Source organism: Montipora capricornis, chromosome 11, assembly GCF_036669925.1.
Source record: "Montipora capricornis isolate CH-2021 chromosome 11, ASM3666992v2, whole genome shotgun sequence".
NCBI lineage: Eukaryota > Metazoa > Cnidaria > Anthozoa > Scleractinia > Acroporidae > Montipora > Montipora capricornis.
The window spans coordinates 900,163-920,162 of record NC_090893.1 but is presented as its reverse complement, the minus strand read 5'-3'; the positions used below and the strand labels follow the sequence as shown (position 1 = coordinate 920,162).

General features: G+C 39.3%; 1 pseudogene; it reads right to left on the bottom strand.

Annotated features, from left to right (window-relative positions):
• Window positions 1–526: 526 nt before the first annotated feature.
• LOC138022987 (uncharacterized) overlaps window positions 527–20,000 on the bottom strand; it is a 56,505-nt pseudogene continuing 37,031 nt past the window's right edge.

Genomic DNA, 20,000 nt, shown 5'->3' with positions numbered 1-20,000 from the left:
GACAAGGGCCAAAAGACACCTTATGTATACATGTATACCTACCTTACCCGCCGCGCATAAGCATCTAAATGCAATAAATACATTTACGGTCCTTGTGATAATGACTGGCTGTTAGTGTTACGCTCCCTATCAGTTGCCTATAAAAGTGTCATTCCTCTTACACCTTTCGTTGCACCGTTTCCCCCATCAATAGATGGTTTTCACTCACGAGAGTTGACGGCCATTTTGGTGTACAAAACAATAGAAAATATTTGCGCAGAATTTGCATAAAAGTAGAGTTCAGTCCCCAAGGGAGAAGACGTCTATTGTTCCAGTACACCAAAATGGCCGCTGTGACGTCACGTGAAAACCATCTATTCATGGTAACATGTGGTTCTGTTTTAGTCTCCTTGTCTATTTTTCCCGTCTCAACATTGTCCTCTGTAAGTTCTTACTTACAGCGAAGAAGCTACTGTGCCATCATTTGAATGTCTGACCTCCCTTGTTCCCCTCTTTCTTCACAAACATAAATCAGTGAAACACAAAATTTTACTCTACTTTCTTTTTTATTATGCCAATGCACCATCTACAACATAATAGAGCACATACTTTAAGTGCAGCTTGCACTTTTACAAAAATTACCAAAATTAAGAAATTAATTTATTATACTTATCGTTATGTGCTCTTTTTCTTTAAAATGTCAAGGACTATCGCTGTTTCTAATTTAGGGCCTGGCATATTTACTTACAAGCTAACTTATTTTGTATTTCTTGTTCCCCTCCTTCTTTAGAAACATAACGCAGTGAAAGTTTACTCTACTTTCTTTTTTATTATGCCAATGCACCATCTACAATATAACAGAGCACATACTTTAAGTGCAGCTTGCACTTTTACAAAAATTACCAAAATTAAGAAATTGATTTATCGTACTTATTGTTATGTGCTCCTTTTCTTTACAACGTCAAGACCTATCGCTGTTTCTAATTTAGGGCCTGGCATGGTTACTTATAAGCTATCTGATTTTGTGTTTTTTTTTGGTTGAATACTCCCTTCATCCTACTGAAAATGTTTCTTTTCCTTACACTGCCAAAGTCTTTAAGGCCAACACGTTATAATTTTGCTTTGAAGAGGGTGTTTAAATAGTTGAACGAGTCCTTAGATTGATTGGGGTCTCGGTAGAAGCCTTGTTGAGACAAAACATGACGTCAAAAGTTTATCCTTGAGAAAAAGAAAACCAAGAAAGTGGCGGATGCGATATGTCCAGAAATGCACATATTGAGATGTACGCCGATGTTGTCCCATTGCTCTTCCGCCTGCGGCCATTTTGAAAAACCGCTTAAGTGATTATTCCGTAATAATCACCTTATTGGCAACCAATCAGCGCAGAGAAGTGTCAATAATCACCTATGTAATTATACTAAATTGAGATGTACGCCGATGTTGATAAGCGTCAAGAAGTGTTCCTTGCTCTTCCGCCCAACTTAACATCACTTGTGTCCAGAAATGCTCACAATTAACATTATTAAGTGTCCTCTAAACTGCACTGAGCAAGGAAAAATTATCAGCTGCATTGACCATAACCTGAATATTATGCTAACCCTAACACATACTTTGTTGTTTAAACAGGCAGCAAAATGCTTACAGTTAAAGGGACACTTGGTGTTTAATATCAAAATTAGGCGAAGATCTAACTATGTGCACTTCTGAAGTGGGTTGAAGGCGACTTTAATTAAGAGCTTGCCATGTTGAGAAAGTCCGTTCGTAACGTTAATTTAAATATTTGCTCAGTTGAACTTAGATTCACCAATAGGACATTTGCATGATGACGCCATTTGGCTACAAATACCAGAATCCTGCAGATTTTGCTTGTCCCATGCTAACTAGAGCTATTGGTATTTTGAGCCTGCTGGGAATACAAAAGTTAAATAAGAAAAGAAAAACAAACTGAATTCTAGTGGTTGTAGTCAAATGACGCTATCGTGAAAATTGCCTATTAAAAGCACTCAGTCATCTTCTACAGGCGTAACAATGGAGGAATGCTGGGTGTAACGGATTGCCAAAACATGCGAAGAAATAAACTATTAAAATAAGTAAATAAATAATGATGATGATTAGTATGTCGCAGCCTACTCCAGCTTTTTGACGTTTTAACAATTGGATGACTTAGCCAACATATGCAACAAATGCCTTCTAGAAGAGCAATGAAAAACTCTGGCCTGACCTGCTTCTCGCGAACAGTGCAAGTAAACTTGCCTTCACTGACTAGAAGCACGCCATTGTGTTTGTTTGAGCAGAGTGGACCATGAGACGAGGGGAGTGCACCTAAGGTTACGATAATGGTGTCGTCCGAGATTCTTCTCTTTTCTCGCTTGTTAATGGCCAAACAAAGTCAAGACAAGGCAGATCTTTGAGCTTTAAATTGTTAAAATCTGTCGGTCTCTGTAAGAACATGTGCCTGAAAGTCGGCTGTTTGGTTGTACTTAGACAGTGTAATATCTCACTTGATAATAAATAAATAAATAAATAAATAAACAAACAAATAAATAGCTTTAGCATCAATCTGACTACAATGCCAATCTAAAACCGAGAAGACTAAGAGCAAAGCTTTATAGTTAAGTCTGATAAGTTACTTTAACTAAAAATATTCATAGCTATGCTCAGCAAGCATTTGCTGACAACTGTAAATCATTCAGTTTGAAGACTCGTCTTGGACACATTCTGTGTGCTTACAGCCTGATGATTTTCCTGTTCCTAAACTTCTGTTTCTTGCATCTATTAACAATGAGATCAAAGTATGATTGCATAAGTTTAATGAGTTTCATAAGTGATTTTAATGAACCAATTCATTGCTGTGCAGCTTGGAGCTCATGATGATAACACTTGCCTTGGACATATTCCCTGGTTTTTCAACTTGGATTACGACTGCTTCATCGGCTTCTGCTGCATTTGACCCCTGCTAAGATGAAAGGTATGATAACATAAGATTGAAGGTAACTTCAATACACAAATTCAGTTTCATGCAAGGCCAAGCACAAGTCTACAACTGCAAGAGGTTTGTTCTACAAAACTTACCTTGGACACATCCGGCAGGTTTGCAACTTCAAGGTTGTCAAGTTCATCATTTTCTGCTGTCTTTGACGCCTGTGTGCTATAATAATATTTCGATTCGTCGTGATTGTCCCAGCTAAAGTACTCCCCTTGCTCCTCCAACATATCGTCAAGTCTCTTATACAGCCGCTCAAAGCTTGGCCGTTCATCTGGGTCCTGGTTCCAACAATCTGTCATCAAGGTGTACCTTAAAGATGAACAAATAAAGGAGATTTCTTTTATGCAGGAAAATCGATGATCTTCACATAGCCTATTAACACTGTTTACCTTAAATTCATGTGTAGCTTACTGAACAGGATATGTTACATTGTTTCAACTGTAATTGCTTCCGCAGTGAGTGAACCCGAAGCGAACGAACGAGGCAGCTCTCTAATCGGGAGAAGAACACATTTTTTCTTCGAAACGCGAGGAATTGTGGTCGCGGAAAGGTCAGGGGCGCAAGGAATTGTGGTTACGCGTGAATTGAGGAATTAATGGCCCAGTTTCACCCTTAATGCATTGCGCGCCTGAGTGAATCACTTCGAAATCCATTTCAATCCGTAGTTATTTTTCTATTTCAGTTTCTGCAATTAATGTAAATAGGAATTCTTTGTTATTATATTCTTGCTTTTCATCTATATTTCGGATAAAGATTTTAATAAGGCGTTCAGTTCGATCATTTTGTGTGAGCATGTAGCTGTGGTGTGACTGAAGAGGATAAGGAGAGAACTACGCGTGTTGGAAGGCCCCGTTTACCGCGTTCCGCTCAGTATATTCGTCTTCGCCAATCCGTGTTTAATCTTTGGAGAGAGAGGAAAGTCAGTCTGGGGAAGTTCACGGATGGCGAATTTGCAGAGTATCTTCTACATCGAAGGTGAGCTTGCTTTACGTAAGCTTTCGATTTCGACCGCGTATAAAAGTAAGCGTTCTCGTTGTTTGGGCGATGGAAGCTAAGCTTATATTGCTCCTAATGAAGCGGTAACTTATGGGAATTTGTGTTCACATTTTGCTTTAGAGCTGACAGAGACCCTTCTCCCGGTGGGGATGAGTTACCTTCGACTTCGTACGATCTTGGTTATCATGTATACACAACTTGTGGAAATGAGTCTTATCACACCTGCCCCTCGATCTCAGATCATAAAAAATGTTGAATTTTTTTTCCTTATTGTCCTGTTATAGTTGTCCTAGCAGCCCTTTTTTTCTTTTTCAAATGTGATTTATTACATTACAGTGCAAAATGTTGAAAAAGCCTTGGTGTCTCTGTCTTTTGCAGGCTCTATAGACTTTATATTCATCATAATTTAGTGTAGTGTGGTCTGCAGTTGTAATCATGATAACACTGTAACCATTAACAGCCTTGAGCCTGTCTGAAAATGAAATTGTGGAAAAGAAGCTGATTATTTTGCTGGAGCAATTGCTTTTAGATTATTGGAGTTGTTTACTTCAGTCATCGAAGGAAGTCAATTGAGTGTTGATAGTAATCGGGCAGTTGCTTCTGTTCTGGTTTCACTTGAATGGCTGAGAGGTCTACTGGTAATTGTTTAGTAATTGGTTTGGTTTTGGTTTTACAACACTCAATTTAGAACCACTACAGGATCCAGTGAAACCAATTTATTTATTTACTTTGTGTGTTGCAAGTAATAACTGTGTAGTATCTGATCACCTTCTACTAGGTATCCTTACTTCATCATGAGAGTAACGTTGGCTGCAATCAACCACAACATGCACTTGTCAAGAAAATCAAAACTTACTAAAGCACGAAAAGAACAAGGCCATAGAAAATAGTCAAAAAGGTCTCAAAAATTTCATGCCGAAATTGTGAAAGAAGAAAAATCTTTCAGTTACTTCCCCTTTCCTGTAGCAAAAATGCTGCATAGGCGCTCCATGTATGAGGGAAGTTTCACATTGTCTTCCGATACTGAATGAATGAATCTTACCCAAAGTAAATTGCCCACACTATTGGCAAGAAGGAGCCCCCGCCAACTGAAGAGTTGATGAAAGGACCTTTTTGTTTTGAAAAGAAGCTAAAATGAGCATTGGAACAGCATGCTACATCTTTCTGCATCAAAAACTGTTTCTAAAATGTCCATGTATTTATTAACATTTACAGACTGAAGTACAAATGGACTAAGGGCTTTCCCTGTTACATGGAAAAGTTTGAACAAAACAATGTTTCATATCTATGTTACGTCCTAGCAGATGCATCAGCAGGGAAATAGTCCCACTTTTCATAACAGACATCTACAGCAAGCTGATGGAATGAATTTATAAATAATCATAAAGATAAATTTATAATAATGACGAAGAAAAGCAAGCAATAGTTTTGAATTACATCATTTTTCAACAAAGTTTTATGTAAATTCAGTACTTGTTATATGCAGTAAATAAGTTGGTTTCTTTAAATGTATAGAAATAGCAGGTAACAGAATAAATACGTCTGAATAAAGTTCGTCAGAATAAAGTTCACTTTCTGCTTATGACTATCAGTAGTGAGTGGCCAGACAACCCAATAACATGATCCAGGCCAAGGTAAAAATGGGCATGGGAGGGAATATGTGTTTCTGATCAGGCTTATAATATGCACTAAGCATGAGTGACAGATGTTCACATGTCAATTATTTCGAAATCCCATGTATCTCCCACCAGGAGAAGGGAATGCTAGTCGAATCATCCTTACTGCACAAACACGTAGGACTCGTCTTGTTCCCTCTACCCAATTTCCTATATTTCCAGAGAGAGAACTGACGATAGGCTGCTTTGCGTAAGCTTTCCATGGAAAAATGGCATTCATCAGCTCTGACATCACACCGTGCCTTCATGCACACTTCAAGAATGTCTCTGTCCAAGTAAACGTTATGAAATGTTCAATAAGAAGTGATGCACTGCCGTGTCTTGCAACAGACATTTTCTTCCTCTGTTTCAACTGGCACACAAACCTGACACTGGCACCATGGTACAGGTAGGTATTTTGGAGGTGCAGGCTCTTCGGGTAGGTTGTCTGCAACTAGCTTTTTAGCGAAGTCCAAACTGCCCCTGCCCATACTCAATGATTTAACCAGCAAGTCATTCTTTGTAGGGTTATCCAGGGATTGAATGAATTCCTAGCAAGAAACTTCACAAAATAAAGATAATTTTCGAATAAAGATAACCTATACAAGCTTGAGATTTACGGCTAGATGCCAGCATTACATATTTGAGCATCAGCAATGCCGATGGATGTTGACACCGCACGCCCCCCCGCCCACCCCCACCCCCCTTTGGATGAGGTCAAGCAGAATTCCACTGGTAGGAATCTTTTTCAAAGGCACCGACAAAAAGTGAAGGGGTAGGAAAGGTTTTTTCACAGGGTTCCGACAAAAATCCGACCAGTAAGAACCTACTCGTCCATACCCCGGGGTCAGATCGTGAATGGAACGTCCCACCGCTCGGCACCATCAGGAATTTATATATTTTCCTGGCTTATAAATAAATATATAAATAAACGCTAGAAGAATGGTTAAATTATTGTGATAGAACATTCATTTGTAAGCTTCTGTATCATACGGCGTTACCATACCTGATTTTTGCACTTGGACTTGACACAATTGTTTACAAGCGTCGGCACAACTGAGGTCGGCTGCTTTGCACGGACACTCTCCTCTTCCTCTCTTCCGTGCACATTGCCCTGAACAAATACAGTTGAGTCTTTCATTTTCTATTCCCTGAAAAAGAAAGAAACAATTCAGGTGTTGTAACGAAATATAAATTCAGTACCGCGGCTGCGTGCAAATTGCCATTTGAAATGTCTCACCTCTGTAGTTACGTCTAATCCTTCTTCCTCGTTGTCCTCTTCGTTAGAGTCCAGTGCTGACCCGTAAAAATTTACAGGTGTGTTTGCGGCGTCTTGTAGAAAGCTCTCCATGAACCACGGATGCGGTAAACTTTTCAATACAAGTTATTAGCCAAAGAAAGTGAAAAAGACAATCTTAAATTGGCGCGCTTCGAATCGACAAGAAACAGAGGAAACCGGCGATAAGCAAAGAGCCAATGAGGAATCATTTCGTAATTTGAAAGCAATAACAAACGGGCGCAATGCCGAATGGGTGAAACTGGGCCTTTAAGATGCACGTCCCAGAGTCTTCGCTCCTAATAAATGTGAGTAAATTGCTCGTTACACAGAAGATTATAATTACAACAGAAGCTTGCAGCTACTTTCCCAATTCGAGGTAACTTAACCTGTAAAACTGCTCTGTTTTTTAGTCTTGTAGTTCATTTTTGCTTCTTTTATCCGTGATGAACGTTATCGCAGCTTCGCCAGCGAACCGTCGTTAAATTACTGCAAGCCTACTTGACTATCTCCCTTCCCGGTCCTCGGCAGCATTTCTACAATGTAGGTAAACTAGTAAAATACCTAAAGGCGGTTTCTGAAATCCATGTAAGTGTAGCTCCAGTCAATTGTTGTGTCGTTTCAGGAAGTGCGAGTCGGAGGAAATGGAAACTAAGGCAAAGCCAGTGGCTTTGTACATCTTTGAGTTCTGCGAGACCAGATACGACAAGAGGTCTTTCTTTCAAACTCACATTCTAATGAAGTCGCAACAAATTTCAACTGTGTTACCTGGTAGTTAGCCTAGTAGTTATCATCAAGCATTTTGTGTTTCAGGAAGACGGATGCAAAGAGGAATGAAAACAGATCAAACAACTCACTCACACTATGAAATTCAAAACATTCCTCCTTCGATCGTATGTACCACACCTTTCTTAAAATGGTTTGATATGATGTTTCCTGTCTATAGTTACTTAGGGAGAACTTACACACGGTCTGTGCAGATGTCAGGTTTTTCCAGTCTGTAACCACTCTTCAAGCTCTCCAAGACCTCTTTGTGTTTCTTCAGAGCGTAAGGTGAGCCCCCTGTAAATTATTCACATAACATGTCTTGAGGCACACCATAAACCATTTAAAGAAAGCGAGGTGTTTTACTAAAGAAAACCCCGATTTCATAAACATTTGAACCTCACAATAAACAAGTACACACAAACTTGGGAAAATCGAGATCATTCAGCCTATTTTTATCATGAACGGAGGAAAAAGTGGCGGATTGGTCACGTATAAACCTTGGCGTTGGACTATCTTACAGACGTTTAACCTCTCCTCACCCCACCCCCTCTCCCAAACAAAACAAAACAAAACAAAACACACACAAAAAAAAACCTGAGTATGTTTCCCCGTTCGTTTGCGTGATCTAATTTCTGTGAGTCTGCTCATTCATCACACTAAATTCCTTCATTTCTTTCCTTGCTCATTCAGCCTGTCAGTCAGTTATTCAATTAATCTATTGGTTAACCACTCAGTCTCTGTGTCAACCGCTCAGTCCTTTGGATAGTTGCTTTACTAGTTGGATGGCCAGATTTGGTTCATTCCCTCATTTGTTTACTCAGTCAGTCAGTCAGTCAGTCAGTCAGCCTGTTAGTCAATGTTAACCGGTCAGCCAGTTAGCCTTTGAGTAACTCATCAAGTCGGTTACAGTTGTAGTTAACCAGCCAGCTCCTTTGATAACGCATTCATTTAGTCAGTCAGAGTGGATCGGTAGGTCAGCCAGATAGGCAGTTGGACAAACAGTCAGTTGGCTAGACGTTTCACTCTTCTTAGTTCATTTTCTCATCGAACCAGTCAGTGCATGAGTCCATCCATCTGTCAGTCAGCTTGTCCAGGCTTTTTCATTCAGTGTTTGAGGTGTAAGAAAGGGCTGTTTTCTGTCAACGCATCTCTTTTATCCTTTACGTGGAGGTACATGTAATGGCCAAAGCAACTGGAAACAACGCAACCATAAAAAGTGTCTACGCAGATAATCACGAAGTAAATATAACCCAGTTTGCGGATGATGCTACATTGATTTTAATTGCTTTAGTAAAATCCCTGTCCTCAGCACTCGAATTAGTGCAAGACTTAAACAAAATTCCAGACCTAGATGGATGGATCGGCAGCATCATCAGTAACAACCGGTTTTTTTTTCCTAGAAGGAACTTTACATAGCCGAAAACGTACTAAAATTCAAGCCTGCTTTCTTGAACTATAAAGAAAAAATACCAGTTAAGTAAGTACACTTGTGTACAGAGAATCTGAGAAAAATTTAAACCCTGGACACTAGCCAAGAGAGGTGACTCGGGTTCATGGACTGTAGACTGACAATAGTGATAATATAAATTGGACTTCTGCCTATTCTTTCGCAAGGCGGAGAATCAAGAGTACAAAACTCATAGACTTTCATTTCAATTTTTTATACAGACAAGTGCCAACTAGCAAGCGGTGAACAGAAAATGCACCTTTTATTTCAAGACGCACTAGAAACGCCAGTTCATCTTTCTTGGTCATTCTCCCTAACTTCGTGAATAGGGAGCTTAAGGATGCAACGATTTAAAGCCAAGGACTGAAAACCAAACTGAACTTTCGCATACCAGGACAGTAGCAGCTTTTAAAACTAATCGTACCTATTACGCGTAATTTCTAATCAGCCTCGTGCTGTGAGTTCGGCTGATTTTGAAACCATTTCCACAATTACTTCCTAAATTATATCGGCCTCGCACTGCGCGTTCGGCCAATTTTGAAATCATTTGCACGATTACTCCCTTAATTGTACTCCACTCAGTCGTACTACTATTACTGATCATCGGTTCATTCCTAGTTTCCGTAAGTGGCTCGAATAAGACTTGATATGTGATGTGATATCCTATATGGCCATCTAAGTTAGAACAAAAGTACTCTAATTTAACACATTCCTTTACCTGAATCAAGATATGACATAGTATAGTAAACGGCGTGGAAACGAAGAAATGGGAACTTTTCGCGGGTTGTGTGTAAATTTTATGACTCACAACCCAACGTCTAGTCTCCAAAATAAACGTAATCATGGTTTGTATTCATATATTAAAGATCACCTGTTAGCAAAAGCCTGTACCTACTCTGTCAAAGTAAGGCAACCAATTTAAATTTATATATAGAGCTATAAACAGCACTGAGACAAGCTTTAATAACACGGTCTTGTGCAATAGTCTAATTGTTGCTTCAATTTAATAAGCATACTGTTTCAGCCACTCTGTCACTAACAATTTATGTATTTGGGCTTTTAAAGTGCAAAAAAATAAATAAGAAAATCGTTCCTTTGTTTGCTCGTTCGTTCAACAGGTCAGATGCTAAGTGGGTCATTGGCAAGTCAGTCAGCCAGTCAAGTGGCCAACGTTTAATTGTGCAATGTGGAGTATATTTTATAAAAAAAAAGATGGAGGCTTATCTATTGGATAAAGTTATCCGGGCCAGGCCAGGGCCAGGTTATCGTAATATCGAAGAGATGATACACATACTTTTGAATCACTGTATTTTCACAAATCACATGTTCTTGCTTTCGAGTCTCATTATCAGCAAACGACTATAATTATGGTAAAAATATATTAATTAAAATTGTATAAATAATTCTTATCACTGACCAAGAGTTGCGATTTCCCACAGGACCACGCCATAGGACCAACTGCAAGTAAAACAAATGGATCAGCAAAACTAAATACTGTTCATTTTGCTGCTGGTGTGTAGTTTGGAATTAGAAGTGAAATTTAATTAATACAATACCAAAGATGACAAGTTATCTCCAACATTGAATACAATCTATGAAATTTGCTTTTTTCAAAAATCCCATAATACAGTTCTTTTTTTGGGGGGGGGGGGGGGGGGGGTTAAACAATGGATATCCAATTCACTGAAGCATGATACAGGCCCAACAGTAAATAAATTGTATTGTTTGTATGTAAAGAACCCCACAAGACGTATTGCATTATGGGGATGGGAAAATAGAAAATGAAAAATACAGTAACAATATTGATTATCTTGTGTTTCAGTAATGACTTAAGGTGGCTGAACACAGTTAAATATTGCTAGTGCTAATCATCCTTACTTGCAGTCGACGACTGAATTGCGAAGCGCGCGGCTCACGACATCGGGCTGAAAGCATACAAATGCGCCTCTAGCTGCCACTATACAGTTCATGTTTGATGTCGGAGCACAGCACCACAGCTTGATGTTAAATAGCTGCGAGTCGATTTTGATGAGGGAGGAAAACCGGAGAACCCGGAAAAAAACCCTCGAGTCAGGTTGAGATCGACTGAAACTCAGCCCACATGCTGGCCGAGGCCAGAATTGAGCCCCGGCTCGCAGTGGTGGGAGGCCCGATAGATAACCACTAAGCCACCCTGACTCCCTACCAATGTTTCATTTACCTTTTTCTCTAAAACCCTTGATCCTTTGGTCCCCAAAAATGGTAGGTAAAAAGTTAACAATACGATCTTCGGTTTTTTGATAGTTAAGCTGACGTATATGCAATTGCCATGGCAACATGAATAAATATAAACAGGCCTTTAAAATCGGTTTTGTTTATTTGCAGAAAAACTGGTCGTTAGATTTTCTTTATAATTTGCATGCAACAAGCTTGTAACGATGCTCACAAGTTAACACTATTTTAATAAAAATTTAATTGACAGAGAAATCTTTAATTATCTCTTCTTGAAGGTTCAATGGACTCTCTAGAATTTACTGTGTTAAAGTTTAAATTTTTTTCAATACTCCAGTTACGTAGTTCAAAGTATCGTTGTGACAAATAGCGTTCAATTCTAACGAGTGGTTCTCTAGAAATAGGCATATTTCCGAGAAAGCCTTTCCGCATTCAATAGCAATTTTTTGACTAACTACACTTGCCCTGCATTTAACAGGGTTCTTTCCATAACAAAGAAAAATCTGCGAATTGCGAAGTTCTTTGTATTCAGTGCATTGTTACCGTTTCTAACATACATTTCTCATAAAAGACTAAAACCATCGAAACACTTTGTTCAATTATGAGGAAAAATAGTACAGATAACGGATGCATTGTGCAAATAAAATGATTGTTGTATCGAAGCCATGTTTTTTTTGTTGCAATCCTTGCACGCGCGCTGCATTGCGTTAGTTATCAAACCTAGTACTCACACATCGCTCCTGGTGGTGAAGATCTCTTCAAAAATTGACTCGGGAGCCATCCACTTCACTGGCAGTTTCTTCCCAGTGTCTACTTTGTACACGTCATGGTACAAATGCCTCATCAATCCAAAGTCAGCAATCTTGACTCTCTTACCATGACCCACGAGAATGTTCCTTGCTGCTAAGTCCCTGTGGACTAGACCCTTCTGGGAAAGATAGGTCTGTAAACGAAAAAGAATAACCATGGGTATTCCTATGGATTTGAGATGCAAAGTCCTGGCTAGTGGGTTGGAAACTGGAGAATTTCAAGAAACCGTCGGGCCAAAGAGACGCAAAGGTCATATCACGCCAATTGTACATCCAGTGAAAGTGACTCCTAACATAATTGATTTCCTCAAATAGACTTACTTAGCGTTAGGTATTAGCACTTTTTAAACGAAAGAATTTGTTTGTACAAGGATAGGAGTTCAATACTTCCACTTCACTAAAAATCTCATGAGTATGATACTAACCGAACACCACAAAGAAACTGGGAGCAACAACATGTACTGATATGCCAAGCCAGGCATTACAAAGCTCAGAGGACCAATCAACCACCTTTTAAGCAATGCAAAGATTTCACTTAATGCTGCGCACAACAATATTACAACACTGAATTGGATAGAGTTTAGGTAATCGTGATTCCCAGTCACAAAGAGAGATCTTATTGCGGCTATGGCTAGACCCTGAAGCTACATTGTAGCTGAGCAATTATAGCGATTACAACCAGATGCTTTGCAAAAATTGACTTATGTCATTCCAATCATTATTAGCTTACCATGCCACGTGCAATCTGCCAGGCAAGTTTTATAAGATCAAGTGGAGCAAATGACTCGCAATCCTCATCACATTCATCGCCCATATTTTTGGTGGGAACATCTTCCTGGTTTGACGGGGATGACGAAAGTACCACCAAAGGTATCGCATTGCTGCCATCAGCGATGTCAGTTCCTTCATTTCCTGCTGGATATGTTGAAGAGCAGTTGAGCAAGGGAATCCCACTTTCATCATTGATATCACCGATGAGGTCTCCTTCATCCTCTCTTGCATAAGCAGGAGGGATGCTGGACAATGGTATTGTGCTTTTACTGTTGCCAGAAGCAATGGTTTCATCATATTCTTCTCCACGTATTGAAGGGAGGCTTAAAAAGGGTATTGTGCATCCATCGTTGCCAGAAGGGAGGGCTTTTTTCTGTCCTTCCCCAGATGTGGTAGGGCAGCTAATGGCAATCAAGGGTATCACACATTCATTGCTGCTAGAGGTGATTGTTTCTTTGTGATCTTCTGCCGGGTCAAGGGTGATGCAGAATCAATGTTGCCAGAAGCGATGATTTCCTCATGTTCTGGGGCACATGTGGAAATGCAGCTGTTTTCATACAACACAACTGTTTTAATCCCATCTGCTTTACCACCCTAAGTGAGAAATTTATTCCGTTAAATTAACAAAAGATTCATTGTAGTTGAGTTAACAAACATTGATTTAAGCCTCAGCCTTCAAGTTAACTATCCTTTTTTGGGCTGCCATTATTTATTTATTTATTTTTTACAGTCAAATCAATTTATGTTAACACTCCACTTTGCCCTCTATAACTCTAAATGTCGATTACTCTTCTAGTAAGAGAAACAACAGATTACATGGTCACTTCAAAATTATCAATGGCAGCACAAAGCCACTGTTACACGTTGAAACTTTTAGTTGAAACTTGTGTGCAACGGCACTGCAAAAAAGTTCCAGCAGGCGTTGCACGGTGTAACATAACAGGTCGAAGCTGGTTCGGTTGTGGCCGTTAAGTTTGTGCTCTGAGCATCAAAGGGACCTGGCATTCACAACACCCGGCATTCTTCAAGATGGCAAATACAGGGAAAGAGAAGACACGCCGAAAAGTACTTAAACAACGCTTTCATTTCATTTCCAGTATCGATAAATTCTAGTGATAATTTCATGTCTAGTAACAGAATTTCTTTTTTTTTGTTGATACATCGAATGACTTTTAAACTTTGTAGAAAAGAATTTGCGATCTTCTCAGTTGCTTCGATCGACGGCAAAAATGCAGCCTCGATTCAGCCGGCGATCACCCTTTTCTCAAGCGGCGATTTTCACCAGCAGCCGGCACTTAGCTGCATCCCTGAATCACAATTATATGGCCTGTTGGTACATGTATCTATAAACTTTAGCTGCAGACACATAATTTCTACAAGGCTATCCAATAATGTTTACTGTGGGTTTTAGGCATTTGATATTGCTCCAGTTTTTAAAAAAAATGGCACAAAGGAATGAGAATAAAGATATATCAGGTCTGCATCCTGGATTTAACATCATATCAAAATTAAGAAGCATATACCTGGTCTAGTGTAGCTGTGTTGCATTCTTTTGTTTCTGCATACTGTTTTTTGCTTTCAGTAATAACGACAGCTCCCAAGGTAGAACCTTTAATCTGTGTATACAAGTAAGCAATAAGTGTTATCATAAAAAAGCGGTTTGTGGTCCTCATTGACCCACAAAGTCACAACCATACAATTTGTTTTGGCTAACACCCAGGCCTCGATTGTTCAAAAGGTGGATAGCGCCATCCACCCTTGGAACAACTGGGCCAGATGAGTTTAGTTTTAAGATGCAAGTGAAGCTCGCCTTAGGACATTCCTTTGAATTTTCCTATCCAAATGTTGTAATATTCTTTGTTTTTCCCTTAATACTTAATGCATCTATAGGAATTGGCTTACTAATGATGTTTGGCTAACATAATTACCTGACTTCTTTTTGCTCTCAACCAGTGAAGCAAGTCTCCATGGGGAACATACTCCATAATCAGACGAAGTGGCGTCTTCTGTGGAGTGGCCTCTGTCCAACAGCCTACAAAGCTCAGCACGTTTGGACTCTTCCCCAGTACCTTCATGAGATCAATCTCGTTTAGAAATTCTAATTTCTCCTCTTCATTGGCGTTTTCTTGAGAAAAAAAGTTATGAAATAATGTTGAACAAATCAGTTTCAAAGTAGGTTGTTTAGTGTTTCATGTGCAGTGTGATGAACGGTTATCTATTTTATTGTAATCTGACTGCAGTCTATGCGGTAAAGCACAACCCAGTATTTCCGTTTTTCTGTCACTACGGGCAATGTAATTGCTGTGGCATTTATGAGGATGAGTTATATACCATCTCTCGAAATAGTGTAACTCTTTGAGAGAATTTCCGGTCATAAAGCCGAAACAATCCTTGGTTTTTGCTTGAGAAAACAGCTTGCATTTTTAATCCGCTAAACTTAAGACGAGCTGTTTTCACTGTACTTCCGGTACTACTGGTGCAATAGATGTTCTACAGGGCTCAGTCTTTCGAAGGCCAATCAGCGCTTTAAAATCCGGGTCCTCATTTTGTTCAAAAACATTTCTTTGGATAATTTTCTTGGTTATTTTTAAGAGCATCCAATCATCAATTTAAACTGAATTTCCTTTTGAATCCATTTCCCACACCCCCCTCCACCGCGGCCGCAAAATTGCAGCCGTTCAGGGTAAGATTGTTGAGAAATTGCGTTACTTCCATTTCCTTACAAATTTGGCACATCGGATGTTTATGAAATTAGACAATCACTGGCCAGTTTTTTATTGGAATCGGTTGAAATAAACAAAGGATTGTTGAAATGACATCATACTGTGATATGCCGAAAATCGCCATCGAGCGAGACAGAAATGGCCCGCACCGAAGGGAATGAAATCCAGGAAATTTTACTTGAAAGCACGGAAAAAAATTACATAGAGAGCTTAATTCTTAAGAGCCTAGTGAAGATATCTGGATAAATTTTATGGCAATAGTAAAGGATTTTCCTATCAAAGTGGGGCTAGCATCTTTTTGTTGTGTAAACGTAATTAAATATTCCATGCGGCCTCAACAATGTGCTTGTATTTACTGTCGGCCGTAAACTTGATTTCCACTCTCAAAATTACCGTAGAATAAGCTTTTAGAATGATGTTCTTGTCTTATGTGGTAATACTTGACGATTTGGGAACATTTTGTGAAAACATATTTGTGACGCGTCACACACGTATCTATCTAATATCGTCTTAAATTCCCAAGTAATCGAGGTATCATTAGTTTTTCTTTCAGCAATAAGTTATTACCACAAGGAGCTATAATTTATACTCAGACAGAATATTTCCGAAGTAATTCAGTATCTTATACCTGGTTATATTTTATTATTTAATCTTTGACCTCGAATATTATGATAGGTTCACTCAATCTCGGTTATCAGCACATAAACCGTATGACCTACTAATTGGCCTTAATTTTCAAATGTCCAAGCGTTCAGAATGTAATGAAAATTTAATAAAACAATTATTCCATTCACACTTGTTGGATATGAGACTGGTTATCGCCAACTTGGCACTACGCGCCTCGCTAGCTATTTACAATCTCATATTTGATGTGCGCTCGCGGAATAATTGCTAAATAAAATTTCAGTTTACAGTTTAACGCTGAAATTATATATGAAATGGATCATACATGTATATGATCCTCGCAGTTGTGGGTTCCAATGTTCCCGTGAGGAATGAGTCTACGGTGAAATTATATATGAAATTGATCATATATGAACTGCGGATATGAAATCAAGTGAAGCTATGATCCTCGCAGTTATGAACGCAATTTTTGCAATTGCGTAAAGAAGCCTGAAAAATTCAGGACTTCAACTACAATTGCAAAAATTGCGTTCATAACTGCGAGGATTATTAAGCTTCACTTGAGTTTACAGCTTATTGAGTCAAGGGAATAAATTCAAGTGTCCCTACATCAACAACACTATATTTCGAAGTCAAGCCCGTAAAGTAGTCTTTTAATCGTCCTAAACCGGTTCACCCTTGAGAGTCGCTTGCTGCTGCATGTAGTGTCATGACATAAGTGAATCACACTCAACGACATACTGCTATATAATGAGATTCACGTTGCTTGGTATAGGAGTCACAAACTGACCCTCTCACCATGACGTCATCCAAAACCCCAACCAAAGAGCGATACATGAATTAAAGTTCTTAGGCCTTAGGGAACTCCTTTTAACACATTACGAAGTACCATTAATGGCATCATGCTTCTGAATGAGACGTGTGTCTCGTGCGAAGCGAAAAGCTACTTTATCACAATATTCAAGGCATAAATATTTAACACCTGACTGCATGTAGATGACTAAAATTTTTCCAGACTGCAAAGCCCTATTCGATGTAAAGGCTAGCCATACCCAAACAGCCAACAAACTCTATGAAGAGGTATTCAACTATTGTTGAGGAGTTCTCTGGAACAAACATCCAAAATGATAATAGAATGCAGTTGAAGTCAAATCTTAATAGTTGATGCTTGCATTGTGTACTTATTTACCTTAATTGACTCCAAGGATACAAATGCAAGGTAATTACTTCGGTGTGTGATCCATACAAGGAATAGACACTTTCATACCCACCATGTAATTCTTTAACAGGAACGATCTTGTACTTGAAATTTTTCTCACACGCGTCTTTGGTATTCTTGTTAAAGAACTCCAATCCGTCAATCAATTTGGCTTTGTGCACCTTCCCAAATGCTCCTTGACCCACCTCTTCCAATTTTTCTATTCTAGATGGAGCAATTTCGCAGGAATTCAGTGGTTTAATATCCTTTGCTGTCCTAAAAAAAACAACCCAAAGGAACAACATCAATTACAGGTATATCCAGATGTGGAACGAGGTTTCAGTAAGTTATGGGACTGACGCAGCGTCACAACAAATTTTATTTTAGGTCGCAGAAGGAATGGGGCTTATCCCTAATAGTTGGCTACGAGTGCTTTACGTTTGGACCATAAACAAAATAGAGCTTTCACAAAAGCGTTTCTTGCTATCTTTTTGTTTTGTTTCCGCAACTCTGAGACTGCGCGAGACCATTATCCATTGAGGCTTAAATGAGATTTGGGGCACACATCATTATTTGAACAACCCTACATCTTTCCTAATGATACCCTGCAGCTTAGACCCACCCTTGGACCTTCCGTTTACCTCACAGAGTTCTGAAGTGTGATGTCATAAAAAACTAAATTTGTGAAATTATGGGATTTTTCGGGGTATAGAGTGTTTTCACCCACACGTGAACAGTAACCTTGTTTTTCTACCGAAACAAAGGAAAACGTTTGCATGATAACAGAGCTCAATTCCCAGAGAATTAGTTGGGGACACCAACATGGCTGCCGTTCCTTTGTTTAGGGACACCAATGTGGCCGCCGTGACGTCACGTGAAAACACTCTATTATGAAAGGACAACATCCAAAAGGCCGACTCGCCAAAAATGAGCATTTCACGGCAAAAAATGTCTGAGATATTAGCCCAGTTATGCTCATGTGAAAATTATTTCAGTCTCTTTACTGCTAGGGCTGAAGTGTCGAAATGGAGTATATTTGCAATTGTACAGAACGAGATGTTTCATATTAACCCCCGGGTTAATGAAATGAAGAGATTTCTTTTTCGATGTTGACTCAGGGGTACTCTGAAAAAATCAGAGTGGCCATCTGCAGGAGTCGAACCTACGACATTCCGATTACTAGTTTCAATGCTCTAGCTGCCCCTGAGCTATAGGAAACTAGTGGAAGCTAGGCCATTAAACTACAATCATGGACAAGTTCTTCGGAACAATTCAGCATTTTATCTTTCAACTCACGTATCGCATATTCTGGACTCTTTTGCAATCCCCTTTCCCCCATTAAATGTTACTTGAGGGAAATGAAGTGAAAACAGTGTGCAGGACTGAAAGTTGACCAGTTTATGCCCAGCATTGATTGGATGGGGAGAGGGGAAGCGCCTCAGTGAAGTCCCACAAATGTGCACTGGAATGAGTGTCCCAAAGGAATTTGTCCATGATTGTAGGTTCCAATGACAACTGTCCCTCTAAACTTAACTGCATGGACTCAAATTGTGTGCAGCGTGCATTCTCGCTATATAAATGAAGTAGACGACAAATGTTAATCCCGATGAATGAAATGAAGAGAGGATATTTCCGATGGTAACTCAGTGATACTCGGAAAGAATCCGAGAGCTCCATTGCAGGTATTGAACCTACAACAGCCTTCCAATGACTAGTTCGGATGCTCAAGCACTGAGCTATAGGAGACTCGTTGGAGTCAGGCCACGATCCATGATTTCGATAGTGTCTCGGGGATACTTGAATGGAAAAAATCAGAGCGCTCCTTTTTAGGTGTCAAACCTATGACCTTCTGATTACAACTTCGGATTCTTTACCACTGGACTACAGGAGACTCGTGGGAGCTACAATCACTGGTGAAAGTCTTGGGACACTCACCCTTTTAGGTTGGTTTTCTTATTTAGTTTCATCAGTTGTATTAAATACGAAAAAAATATAAACATGTAAATAAGTTAACAAGATTGAAAAGCCTTGTACAAATAATCCTCGGACCAGAAATGATCCCCAAACTGGACTGCCAAATGATCCCGGACCGGAAATGGTTACGTCATCAATAATTAAAAATGGAATGGACTCGAAAAAAGGAAAGGGACTTTATTTAAATGATTTCGTATGTTTACGTCATGCCGAACTCATCACAGCTGACGAAAGGGAGACAAAAACTTCCACAAAATTCAGTTGTCCCACCAGACATGAATTTTTGCAGGTCGAATCCCGAAAAGTCGCTTGGTTTTTTTCTTTATTACTTTGCCAGAACATACCAGCAGCTGCAAAAAGGTTAACAATTCGAAACGGCTCTGCCTATTTTTATGATAATTAAGCTTCGCGATTTAAGAACAGCAAAATGCTTGAAAATTGAAAAGGTGGAATCAAACAAGAGTGGGCTGCACTACCTGCAAGATTCACAATTCAAAATCGAACAACGAATTTTTGAGCCCAAAATAGTAACCGCATTCAAAAATCGATGCCGTTTTGCCATTTACGCGATAAATGAAACCGT